We start from the raw sequence: 14,037 nt of genomic DNA, 5'->3' as shown, positions 1-14,037 counted from the left end.
GATTTTAAAGTGCTAACAAACAACACTATAATCTTTTTCTCAATTAAAAGATGCTAAACTTGAGTAGCTATGTCCCTCTACCTTAGGGCATACTTTTTGAATGATTCAATTATTTTTTCTCTATATTCTGTAAGAAGATCAAGGGTTAGATTTATGATATACCGATATTGGTTGATGAAGTCACGAGTCATATCACTCCAGGGCTAAATGTGGATCCTATCTAGCTGGACATATCATCTAGCAATAAAACCAATAAGATTATCATAACATTTAGATCTGGAGATCTATCGCTAGACATTAACTTTAAAGAGTCTCCACCAATCTTTTTTGTTTAGGTGTGATTGGCCACCTAAGAAATCTATCCTTTCAAAGAACACCTAAGCTTGACTAATGGTCCCTAAAAGAAATATGTTCAGGTCTATCAACTAGAATGGGGTTCGGGAGTTTGGTTACGAATGAGGAAGGTTATAGCACCCTCATAATGCCCATCAAAGGATGGTACCAACTTGATTTCATATTACCCATTAAGCCTAAAAAATTTATCAAGTAATTAATTATTAAAAACTATTCTTGATTGACTCCAATACTTTTGACAGAAAATTAAGAAAAATCTTCTCACCTCAAGAGTATGTAAGAAAACTATTATTTTACTTACAGAGACTCCATCGTCAGATTATGTAACATTAAATAAATTACAAAAAAGAAAGAAATAAAATAAATAAAATAAAATAATAAAAAAGAATAATGATTCACCTTTTGATATAAATCTTTTTCTTTTCATTTAAAAAAAACTTATTGCTTTTGTATAAGAAAAATTGATACTTTCAACTTTTCCTTAAAGTAATTGAAATTTTTTATTTTAAAGGAAAATTGATACTTTCAATTTTTTCCTAAAAATATTTTTTAAACTTTTTATTTTCAGGGAAACTGATACTTTCAACTTTCCCCCCCAAAATGTTTTTGGCAATTTTTATTTTAGAAACTTTATTTTTAGGGAAAATTGATACTTTCAACTTTTTCCCCCCAAAATAAAATGTTTTTGGCAATTTTTATTTTAAAAACTTTATTTTTAGAAAAAATTGATACTTTCAACTCCCCCCAAATGTTTTTGAAAATTTTTTATTTTAGAAACTTTATTTTTAAGAAAAATTGATACTTTCAACTTTTTCTTAAAAATATTTTTAAAATTTTTTTTTATTTTTAGGAAAATTGATACTTTCAACTTTTCCTCAAAAATATATTTTTTTGGAATTTTTATTTTAGGAAAATCATTAAAAATAAAAATAAAAAAAAAATAAAAAAATTAAGGAATACCAAATAATTTTAATTTAATAATAATAATAATAAAAATTATTTTTTAAAAAAAAACTTGAAACGACTCGGCTCGACTTGAGAGACAAAAGCATTTCAAATGTGCGACTCGACCGGAAACGGTTCGGCTTGATTCGGTTGGAACCCAGGAGAAGAAGCGGGTCGTTGGTTCGGGTCACGCTATAGATCGGGTTACTCAATTGAAAACGCATGGATCCTCTGGGTTTACTAACGCCAAAACGACATCATTTTAACAAGATATATAAGGCTAAAAACTTAAACTTTCAGTAGATGCGTCTTCATTCTTCTCTCTATTTCCTTCTTTTTTTATTTCTTCTTTCTAAACAAAACTCAGATTTCGATTGAATGTTTTATCAAAATCTGGAAAACAAGTCGAAAATTGAGTTTTTCATCGAAATATTCATCGAAAAACTTGAATGTCATCGAAAAATTACTCGAAATTTGGAATTTCTAGAAATTTCCAGAAAAAAATGCCAAAAATTTGAAAAAAAGTTCTTAAAAATTCTAAACTGCCTCTAAACACTATTTTTGCTTCTGTTTTCTCTCTATTTGTGTCTTCAACTCTATGTTCCAACATCTATTTATAGGGATTGATCAGAAGAATTTTTGATCAATCCCAATTCTATCTGGGATTGGAATTCAATCTTTGAATCCAATCCCAACTCTGTCAGCCTCCAAATTCATGGCCAAATCCACTTCCATCATTTTTTTGATTATTTTTAATTAATCTAATCATTATCTCCTAATTAATCAAGAAAATAAAAGATAAAAATTCAAAAAATAATAAAAAAAAAATAAATAATGATAATAATAATAATAAATAATAATAATAATACTAATAATAATATTAAATAAAATAAAAAATATGGGCCTATCTTATCAATTTGGACCAGGACCAATTGATCCAGGCTCGAACCAAATTGGGCGTCTATAGCTACCCCTCTTTGCACATTTCTATGAAACAAAAATTGTGCAAAGATGTAGACACTTATTCAAGACTCAACTTGACCCTTTTTTTATATTTTTTCTTTTTTTCTTCATCAAAGCTCCTCTAATCAGAGGCTCAATGACTTTAAAAAAATAAACAAGGCTCCTCTAAGCAGAGGCTTAATGATTTGGGAAAGATAAACAAAGCTCCTCTAAGCAGAGGCTCAATGACTTTGAGAAATAAACAAAGCTTCTCTAAACATAGGCTCAACGACTTTGGAAAATAAATAACGCTCCTCTAGGCAGAGGCTCAACGACTTTGAAAAATAAACAAGGCTCCTCTAACTAGAGGCTCAATGACTTTAAGAAATAACAAAGTTCCTCTAATCAAAGGCTCAACAACTTTTGAAAAATAAACAAAGCTCCTCTAATCAGAGACTCAATGACTTTTGAAAAAATAAACAAAGCTTATCTAATTAGAGGCTCAACGACTTTTAAAAAAAAATAAATAAAGCTCCTCTAATCAGAGGCTCAACACCTTTTAAAAGAATAAACTGCACCTCTAAACAGTGGCATCACAATTTTTAAAAAAATAAATTACTCTTCTAAACAGAGGTAACCACGACTTTTGAAAAAATAAATTGCTCATCTAAACAAAGGCACCATAACTTTGAAAAAATAAATTGCTCCTCTAAACAGAGGCACCACAACTTTAAAAAAATAAACAAATGCTCTTTGACAATCATGTCTAGAGGAGTCAGAGATCGCGTTTGAAAGAATTTCAGGAGATTATACCCAAAGGTCTTACAAATCGATCCTGAAATCGAGAGATATCTTTTTTCAAAGATTAGAATCTTACCTCACAAGCTTTTTCTTGAATTTGAAACTTTTACATCATAAAGTCTTCACATCTATTTTTCCATGTAGGATCTTAAAATATCCCTACTTTTTAAATTTATGCACTATGCTTTCTTAAATGTAATATATGCCATGTGGAATGAAATGCATGCTATGCAAATACTGGCTAATTAATTCTCATTCAGTTATGGTACTCAAGTTTCTTAAGCTCTCTTCTTGGGCCTCAAACCCTTTATTCTTCGAAGACCAAATCAGCATAGCTCTCAACCATTTCCTTCATTTAATTCTCATATTTTTTTTGCTAAAAATCCCTTTCCAAATTCAATGTCCTTATCAGAAACTGAACATCTCAAATTTGCCTTTATCACTTTCAACCTTTCCAATGTAATGTAGAAATCTTTCATGCTATTATTTATTTATCAATCATTATTTCAATCTTAAAAAGTAAGAATGCATTCACACACTTCTTTCATTATAAGGTATTAAGGAGAAAAGAATAAGAATGATTAAGAAATAGTCAACAGAAGAGACACGTAAAGAATGAAGTAGAATGTCTTTTATTAGCAAAAAATGCTGGTAAACTTTAGCCATGAAAGAATTACAAAGATAGGTATGGGAAAACAATGCCTAAAAATGAACAATCAAACAATCATGATAACACATCTCGAGGTCTTTTTTAAAAAAATCAACCACCCAATGCACTTAATAACTTAGAGCTTCTCAGAATATGCTAGCCTCTATACCAATGAAATTTTAGATTTGATGCTGTGTTCTCTTTATCTAAGCTGCCTTTTCAGGTTTTCAACTTAGATAAACCTCCTATGACTTAAACCACCTTCTTGGGGTTTTCACCTTGAGTCTTTTTTTTTCACTTTTTCCTTCTTTATTTTTTTCATTTTTTTTATTTTTATTTTTATTTTTTCATTTTTTCTTTTTTTTCAAGCATAGTACTTCTTCACAGCATCAAAATTTATAGAATGAGATAAATTACTTTTATCCATCTCAGTTCGTATCAATGCTCCACCCGAGAAAGCCTGTTTCACTACATATGGCCCTTCTTAATTCAGAGTCTATTTTTCTCTATTATCGTGCTGACTTGAGAGAATTCTTTTCAAGATTAACTCTTCTTCTCAAAAACATCGAGGTCAAACTTTTTTGTCATGAGCCCTCATCATTCTTCTTTGATATAACTGACCATGGCACAATGCTGTCAATCTTTTTTCCTCTATGAAATTTAACTGTTCATAACGTTCTCGAATTCATTCAACCTCTTTCAGTTTAACTTCTTTTAGAATCTTCAAGGATGGGATTTTTACTTTTACTGGTAATACAGCTTACATAAATCAAAGAAAATAGAGTTACCCCAGTAGAGGTACATACTGACATTCGATATGCATACAATGTAAATGGAAACTTCTCATGTCAACCTTTATAAATCTCGATCATCTTCTCAAGAATTCTTTTTATATTCTTATTAGCTGCCTCGACTGCCCCATTCATTTTTAGATGGTTTGGCATCGAATTATGATGCTTAATCTTATATTGGGTACATATTTCTTGCATCATCTTACTATTTAGATTCTTAGCATTGTCCGAAATGATTCTTTTTTAAAGTCTATATCTGTAAATGATCTCTTTTTTTATGAACTTACAAATCACAGATCGTATTACATTTACAAATGATGCTGCCTCTACCCATTTCATGAATTCTCTCAAGCTGACTTAGGAGAATTCTTTTCAAGACTAACTCTCCTTTTCGAAAACACCGAAGTCAAACTTTTTTGTCATAAGCCCTCATCATTTTTCTTTGATATAGTTAATCATGGCACAATGCTATCAATCTCTTTTTCTCTATGAAATTTAACTATTCATAACGTTCTTAATCCATTCAACCTTTTCCAGTTTAACTTTGTTTAAAATCCTCAAGGATGGGATCTCTACTTCTATTGGTAATACAGCTTACATAAATCAAAGAAAATAAAGTTGTCCCAGTAGAGGTACACACTGACATTCGATATGCATGCAATGCAAATGGTAACTTCTCATGCCAATCTTTATAAATCTTGATCATCTTCTCAAAAAAATTTTTTATATTCTTATTAGCTGCCTCGACTACCCCATTCATTTTCGGATGGTTTAGCACCGAATTATGATGTTTGATCTTATATTGGGTACATATTTCTTGCATCATCTTGCTATTTAGATTCTTAGCATTGTTCGAAATGATTCTCTCTGAAAGTTTATATCTGTAAATGATCTTTTTTTTATGAATTTGTAAATCAAAGATCGTGTTACATTTACAAATGATGCTACCTCTACCCATTTCGTGAAGTAATCTATCATCACAAAAATAAACCTATACCCATTAAAATCCTTTGGGGTAATAGGACCAATGATATCCATGCCCCACATTGAGAATGGTCAAGGCGATGCCAAAACATGTAAAACAAATAATGAAGCATAGATCTTATCAACATATATCTGGCATTTATGACATTTATGAGCATAGTCAATGCAATCACTCTCTATTGTTAACCAATATTACCCTATTCTCATGATTTATCTTATCATTATATGTCCATTAGTATGTACCTCACATATTCCATCATGCACTTCTTTAACGATTTTTCTTGCCTCAACATTACTTACGCATCTCAGCAATACTTAATCATGGTTTTTTTTTGCATAAAACATCATCATTCAGGAAAAAACTCATAGCTAATCTTCGAATGACCCTTTTATCGTTCTCCGTTGCTTGGATTGGATATTGCTAATTCTTAATGTACTGCAATATATCATAAAACCAGGGCTTTCCATCATCTTCTTCTTTTACATTAGAGCAATGAGCTAGCATATTCTTGACATCTCACTTGATAGGCTAAATGTCAGTATTGTCACTAATTCAAATCATTACCGCCAAAGTAGCTAAGGCATCGATAATCAGATTCTCCTCTCGAGGTAAATAATTAAACTGAACATCTTTAAACTATTTAATCAACTCCAAAATATACTTATGATATAGAACGAGTTTTAAATCTCTCATCTTTCATTCTCTTTTCAATCGATATATAACTAGAGCTGAGTCTCAGAACACTTTTAATGCTTTAACTTTTCTATCTATAGTAGCTTGTAAACCCATGACACATGTTTCATATTTAGCGATGTTATTTGTATAATTGAAATTTAACCCCGCTGTTATAGGATAGTATTATTCTTATGGAGAAATCAAAATTACCCCAATTTCATGTCCCAAGACATTGGCCACTCCATCAAAATACATTTTCCAACATTTTTTTTCATGCTCCCCCTTCTCTAATTGAGAAACAATCATCAGATCTTTATCAGGGAATTCCAATCTCATTATTTCATATTCTTCAGTAGTATGATCTATAAGAAACTCAGCTATAACACTTTTTTTTATTATCTTTTAGCTTACATATATGATATTATATTTTGAGAGCATTATTTACCACCTAACAATTCTTTCAGACAAAGAAAGCTTCTCAAAGATGTACTTAATTGGATCCAATTTTACTATAAGCCAAGTGATGTGATAGAGCATGTATTGTTTAAGTCTTTTGCCCGTCCAAGCTAATGCACAACACATTTTCTCTAAAGAAGAATACTTGGACTCATATTCAGTGAATTTTTTACTCAGATAATAAATAGCTCTTTCCTTTTTATCATATTCATCTTGATACCCCAGCATACATCTCATTGAATTTTCACATACTGTCAGATATAAAATTAAGGGTTTTTCTGGAATAGGTGGCACCAATACTGAAGGATTTGATAAGTTTTGCTTAATTTTATCAAAAGTTACTTGGCATTCTTCATTCCATTCTCCAAGATTATTCTTGGGGATAAGCTTAAATATGGGATCACATTTATAAGTAAGCTGAGATATGAACCGTAAAAGGTAGTTCAATCTTTCCAAAAAATCTCAAACTTCTTTTGGTGTACTCGGAGGTAACAAATTTTGAATGGCACGTATTTTGTCTAGATCGACTTCAATCTTTTTTTCACTGATCATAAAAACCAAGCAATTTTCCTGACTTTACCCTGAAGGTACACTTAACTAGGTTCAACTAGAGTTAGAATTTTTTCAACCTCTCAAATAACTTTTTGAGGTTGGTGACATGATCTTCATTTTCATGAGATTTTATAATCATATCGTCCATATACACCTCAATCTCTTTGTGTATTATGTCATGAAAGAGTATCACTATGGCTCTTTGGTATGTTGCTCCAGCATTCTTTAACCCAAAAAGTGTGACTTTATAGCAAAAAGTTTTCTACATGATCATGAAAGTGATTTTTTTCACATCATCTACAGCCATTTTTATCTGATTATACCCTAAAAATCCATCTATAAAGGAGAATATTGAATGCTTAGCCGTATTATCTATCAGTGTGTCGATATGAGATAAAAAAAATTATCTTTTGGGCTAACTCTATTCAAATCATGATAGTCTACACATATTCATAGCTTTTCATCTTTTTTAAAAACTAGTATTATATTGGCTACCCACTTTGGATACTTAGTCACTTGCAAGAAACCTGTATCAAACTATTTTTTCACCTCTTCTTTGATCTTTAGTAGCATTTCAGGCTTCATTCACCTCAGTTTTTGCTGGATTGACTTACATTCTGGCTTTAAAAGCAATTTATACTCTACTATCTCCGTACTTAGTCCTGACATATCCTGATAAGACCAAGCAAACACATCTATAAATTTTTAAAGTAAAATTTTCAAATGTTGCCTATCTCTTGATGAAAGTGAAGTACCAATTTTGACCTCTTTCTTATTCTCTTCATCTCTTAGATTCACTAAGTTAGTTATCTCTTGATGAGGCTCAATCGGCTTACTTTCTTATTCAATCAATCTCATTAGGTCCAAAGGTATAACATACTCTTCATAATCATCTTTATTCTCAAGTTCATCAGTGTTAACTAAATTCTCAAAATTAACCTCTTAATCATTATCATAATTATCTTATTGTTCATTTAAAGATTTGAAATTGAATGAAATGAGATATTTTGGCAAGATGTGTTTGGAAAATGAAAAAATGGCAATAATGAATCAACAAAAAAAAATGAATGAAAATGCATCCTTCCTAATTTTATCAAAATAATAAAAGATAAATTGTCCAAACAAGAAAGATCACCTCAATACATTGGGCAATAGCTATTGGGATATACAATTACATTGAATTAGTCTCAAGCGTAAAAGACATTTCAATGGTACTCTAACTGTTCAGCTCATAATCTGATGGACAAGGACGAACCTACCTTTTTTGTTCAAACCTCTTTTCATCTTTAATAGCATGGATGGTTAACTGGACGAATGTCTCTTCCATACTTTGTTCATAACTTTTTTTTGTATTTAAGTACAGAATCGTCCAAGCCTGAAAGTCTCGTACAAGTGTGGGATGATCATTAGTCTACCGTTTTACCTATTGGTCTCTTTTTGATCTTTCATCCTTCTGCTTCATAACCTAGACCTAGCTTTTCACTGTTGTCTACCACTATTGGAGGTTCTTTTATATCTTGTAAGTTCTTGTCCAGCCCTTATTGATAACTTGACTTAACACTATTTTTTAAAATGGTTGATTTTTATATCCTTTACCTACAGAATTGAATAACTCGAAGGAACAATAAGGGTATTCCATTGCTTCTTTAGCAGCTTTCACATATGGAGTATTCAAGGGTTGAGTCACCAATATGTCTTCCTCTTCAAATACCACTATCAATTGACCTTTTATATTAAACTTGATCTTTTGATGTAGGGTAGAGGATACAACACTTGCCATGTGAATCCATGGCCTTCCTAGTAGACAACTATAAGATGAAAAGATATCCATCACTTGAAACTTCATATTAAAAGTGCATGACCCAATTTGTAAAGGCATTTTGATATCTCTCAAGACTTTCCTTCTAGTCTCATCAAAAGCTTACACGACCATTTGACTATCCTTCATATGAAAGTAATCAATAGGTAACCTTGCCAAAGTTGACATAAGTATGACATTGATAGCAAAGCCATTATCAATAAAGACTTTGGTTATGATATGACTCTTACACTTGACTGTGATATGTAGAGCCTTGGCATCTCTCTTTTCCTCTGGGGGGAATCTCATCATCATTGAATGAAATATAATTCAGCATGACTAAATTTTCAACCAGGTGGTTCATATATTCAACAGACATATTATGTGCCACATATGCCTGGTTTAACACCTTCAACACAGCATTTTAGTATGGTTTTAAGTTTAATAGTAATGATAATAATGAGATTCATGCTGGCATTTTATTCAACTGTTCAATAACTGAATATTTATTATGTTTTACTAGCTTTAGAAATTCACAAGCCTCTTTTTCTTACACTGATTTTGAACGATCTTCTTCAAGTTTTACTTCGAGGTTATTTCACTCTTCTTCCATATTGGCTTTCTCTCTTCTAGCATTTTTTAATATTTTTAAAGTGTAATATCTTTCACTTCGGGTAATGCCTCCTAGACCAGTTATATTAGAGGCGTCAGTCTTAGAAGCATTCTCTTCTTACCCCTAAATTACTGTATTACGACCATATTTTTAAGGTACAACTTTATCATCTTTATATGGAAATAAAGTCAGAACTTTAAAAGTTACCAGTCTTAGAATGAGTTTGTCTATGACTGACTTACACTTGTTCCCACAGTGAATCATCATCGACTTTAGAAAAAATTTTATAAGCTTATCAGTCATGGATACTTTAATAATTTTTAAGTCTTCTCCCTCTTCATAGACTTTCATCTGGTATGAATATAAGAGCTTTTGTACCTCTTAGTAAAACTACTCACAAGTTTCGATAGAATGATCAATTACCCCACTATGATATTTATAACTACTGCCTGCTATATATGCTCATGATAACTGTACGAACTCACTGGTTGTATCATGTCAGCTTTTCATAAAGCATCAAATAGCTGACCAAGAAGTGTCTTAATATCTACCATTTTTCTCTTTGAATGATGCTTATGTTCTTCACTCAGAGTATTCATATTATGATTAGGTAAATGATTGCCACTAACTTTTGGTGCAGTTACTCTTCTTGTATCGAAGCTAATCATTTCATCATTGATCAGTCGCTGCACTTTGTGTTTTAAGACAGTGTAATTTTTAGTAGAATGATCAGTAATCCCGTAGTGATAGTCACAATGGGCTGAGGGATCATACCACTTAGGGTAAGAAGACTTGAGTGGCTCCAATTTGCTATGAGCAATCAGATGACTAATGTAAAGCTCACGATATAACTCTATATAGGTCATGAGAATTGGGTTAAATACAAATTTTTAGTGACTAGTTCGTTGCTTCCGTAAACCATCAATTGGGCTGGCTGAAAGAGTTTGAGGTCTTAGGGTAGGTTGAGTGTTAAGGTTGTATACGGTATTTTGATGTCTAAAAGAAGGTTGGTAGGTTTAGGGATAAGATGACTGTGGGATTGGTTAGTATGAGTAAGGGGGTGTATTATTTACAGCAAGATAATATGAAGGATATCCTTATGGTAGGTAGGGTTGATAACCCTGAATTATTGCCTATCAAAACTTATAGCTTGAGCTTCAGTCTCTTTTTTCTTTGAGGCTCTCTTACTTGATGCCTCTCCTCCTTCTAACTTGTTATTCTTAATGGCACTCTCAATAATTTCTCTTAAAATCACCATGTCGATGAAATTCTTAGTTGTATTTCCTATCATCTTTTCATAATAGAAAGATTTTATAATGCTGATAAATAGCACTGTAGTTTTTTTTTTTCAGTTAGAGGTGGTTGTACTTGAGAAGCTACATCCCTTCAACTCTAGGCATATTCTTTAAAGGATTCATTTACTTTTTTCTTCATGTTCTGCAAAGACAAACGATCAGAAACTAAATCCATGATATGTCGAAATTGACTGATAAAGCCATGGGCCATGTCGCTCTAAGAATGAATGCGAGTTCTATCCAGCTAGACATACCACATAGCAACGAAGCCCGTAAGACTATCTTAAAAAACATGCATTAATAATTTTTCATTATGGGTATGAGCTATCATCTTTTGATAGTACATGATGATATGAGTTTTTAGGTATTTTGTATCATCATATTTTTAAAATTTTGATACTTTGAACTTGGGTGAAATAACCACATTTGAGACCAAGCATAGCCCAGTAGCATCAACAAAACTATAAAACTCAATTCCTTCTATAGCTCATAACCTTTATTCAAGTATACTAATATTTGAATCCTCTTGAGATTCCACTACATTTGCCTTTTTTTTCTCTTTTTCTTTCAAGTCATTAAGATCAGGAACTTGGATTGGTTCTACTACATTTTCAATAAAGACAGGATTCACATAACTATGGTAATGCCCAGGGTTTGAAGCTAATGGCATTCTAGGGTTATAGCATATGTGAACTACTGTGACAGTATATCCTGTATAGACTGAACTTGTTATGGACTAAAATCTGGGGGATATAGAGGGTCGATTACTTATTGTGATGAAAGACCCTGTTGGCTTGTGTTTTCTTCTGTCTCTTTTCCTTTATTTTGCTTGTTGAGAGCATCTAAAATTCTACTCAACTCATTCTCAATCTTTTTCTGTACTTTTTTTAATTTTTTAAATTGGTGAGAATTTTCTTACTTCATTTGTCTGGTTCTAGCTCTTGTATTATATCGATGGGTGAGATTTTTCCTAGATGGAGCTATTCTTGAACTTTGAATACCATATTTTAAGATTAGCAAGTTTATATGACTATATCATGGTTATTTTAAATATGTTGAATGAAAATGCAATGAATGAAAATGCATGTATGCGAAGAACATTTACTTTGAGACAGTGTTCAACCAAAAGATTTCATTTATTCTAAAGAATTTTCATTTACATAGAATTTGTCATCCTAGAGTTATAACCATAAAATCGTTGATTTGCTCATATTGGTCTCTTGCTTCCTCGATGAAGTTTAGCAAGCTTTACCTATGTTCTTCTACTTAGGCCACCACTTGTTTCAATGTCTCTGCCTCTTCTACCATATCTCTTACCTTACATACCCTTTTGTAAATTTGGGTCGTTAGGTGCTTAATGTACTTCTGTCTTCTTAGGTTCTTTCTTTTACTACACCAGACTTGGTATGATAACTCTCTATGTTTTTTAACCAATGTAGCAATGTGGTCTTCTTGTTTATTCAACTTCTGTCTCAACCTGTTTAGGTAACTATTCAACATGTTATTCTCTATCTGTACTTGGGTGCTTTTTTCTTTCAATTCAGCATATTCTTGCTTCAATCATGTATTTTCTTTAGTCAGCTCAATAATTGTTATCTTTTTTACTTGTACCCTTACAGACAACCTCTTATGTTCATGGTATAACTTCGATAAGTCTTAGACAGCTGTGTCACGTTCCCTAACAATCTTGTAAACTTTGATTTCATGCTCTTTAGCTTTATCTTTCCATTGATCCTTCTCCCTTCGAAGCTTTTAAATCTCTTGCTTTAACCTATCCTTTTTAGCCTCGAATTTTTTCCTTGCAAGTTCTAATTCTGACGATGTTTCTTCGAGCATTTCTCCTATTGGTGGTTAAAAGCTTTCATAAATGAATACTATTTCTCTTTATCTTGCTCTCTAAACCAAGTACCCTTGAGTGACTTTATCAGTGAACAGTCTATGACTCACTCTACGAGGGTTTTTTCTTGCCTTAATCACCTCATTCATCCTCATTGTAAGAAAAATCTGATTGATGAAGCTCATGCGTCATAAGAATGAACTGTTCTACCTCAAACTGCATTCTCACTAGAAGTGATGCATAACTTATTGCTCCTCATAAACCCAGTAGTGGGACCACAGTATTATCTTCACACTGATATAGCATAGGTTCACAATTCATCCATAAGACCAACCATTTTACTTTAGTGCTTGTCAGTTTTTGTAAAAAAGCTACCCATTCTTTCTTAGACTTTTGTTCTGACCACCCATTTTCGTAAAATTCCTTGATCAGAGCTCGACTGCAGATATAAAGCTTTAAGAAAGCATATTTTTTCACTCAAAGTGATTTTTCATCTATAAGTACAATAACTGTATGCAGCCTATAAAATACTCACCATTTCGACAATAGTAACTCAAAGATCTGACAGTTTTGCTAATATTACAGTTGAAGAGTTACAACCATTTATCACACTTTTGAAGAAGTCAATCAATGCTATTTCAATATAACCTAAAACCTTTTAAAATATCATCAGTCTGTATATAGCTAAAACAAATACGTCTAACCCTCGTTCTTCATCTATATGTTGCACTAAGAAATCATGAAAAAACTTTCAAAAGAGGTAAACTTGTTCTTGTTTCTTCTTTGTCTGAGAATCTATAATCTCCTTATCTATCCCCATAAGATTGGCAAATTCTTATGAAATTTTGATTTATGTTTTTTGACATATATTTTATCAGGAGCCTTGAGGTGCAAACCCAACAAAGTTGAATATTCTTCAATGATGGGTGTCATATCAACTTCATTGAAGATGAAACACTTGTATGCAGGATCTCAAAATTATATTGCAGCTCTAATTAATTGATTGTCGACATTCACTATAAAGATGTGTGCCATATGTCCATGCCTCTAGCAAAACTCCTCTTGTCTAGCTGGACTCATCTTCTTCCATATATCAACCAAATCTTTTAGATTATTTTGTTTGAGGAAGATTGATGTTTCTTGAGTCAAAGTGGAATCATAGCCAATCGGTAGACAATCCCTCTTTTTTAGTTGAATCTTTTCTGACTAGACCTTTACTTCGTTGGGTGACTTACAAAGAACTAATACATACGAAGAGCAAACTAGTCGTTCTGTGGAATCCATGAAAAATTCTTTGTTGAAGACCATCTTTCAAGCAAATGTTCTTCATGCAGCTCTATGATA

This window comes from Durio zibethinus, chromosome 3 (assembly GCF_047325235.1).
Source record: "Durio zibethinus cultivar Kanyao isolate XHJ-2024 chromosome 3, ASM4732523v1, whole genome shotgun sequence".
Taxonomy (NCBI): domain Eukaryota; kingdom Viridiplantae; phylum Streptophyta; class Magnoliopsida; order Malvales; family Malvaceae; genus Durio; species Durio zibethinus.
The sequence above is the reverse complement of the archived record's forward strand: the minus strand, read 5'-3'. Positions refer to the sequence as shown.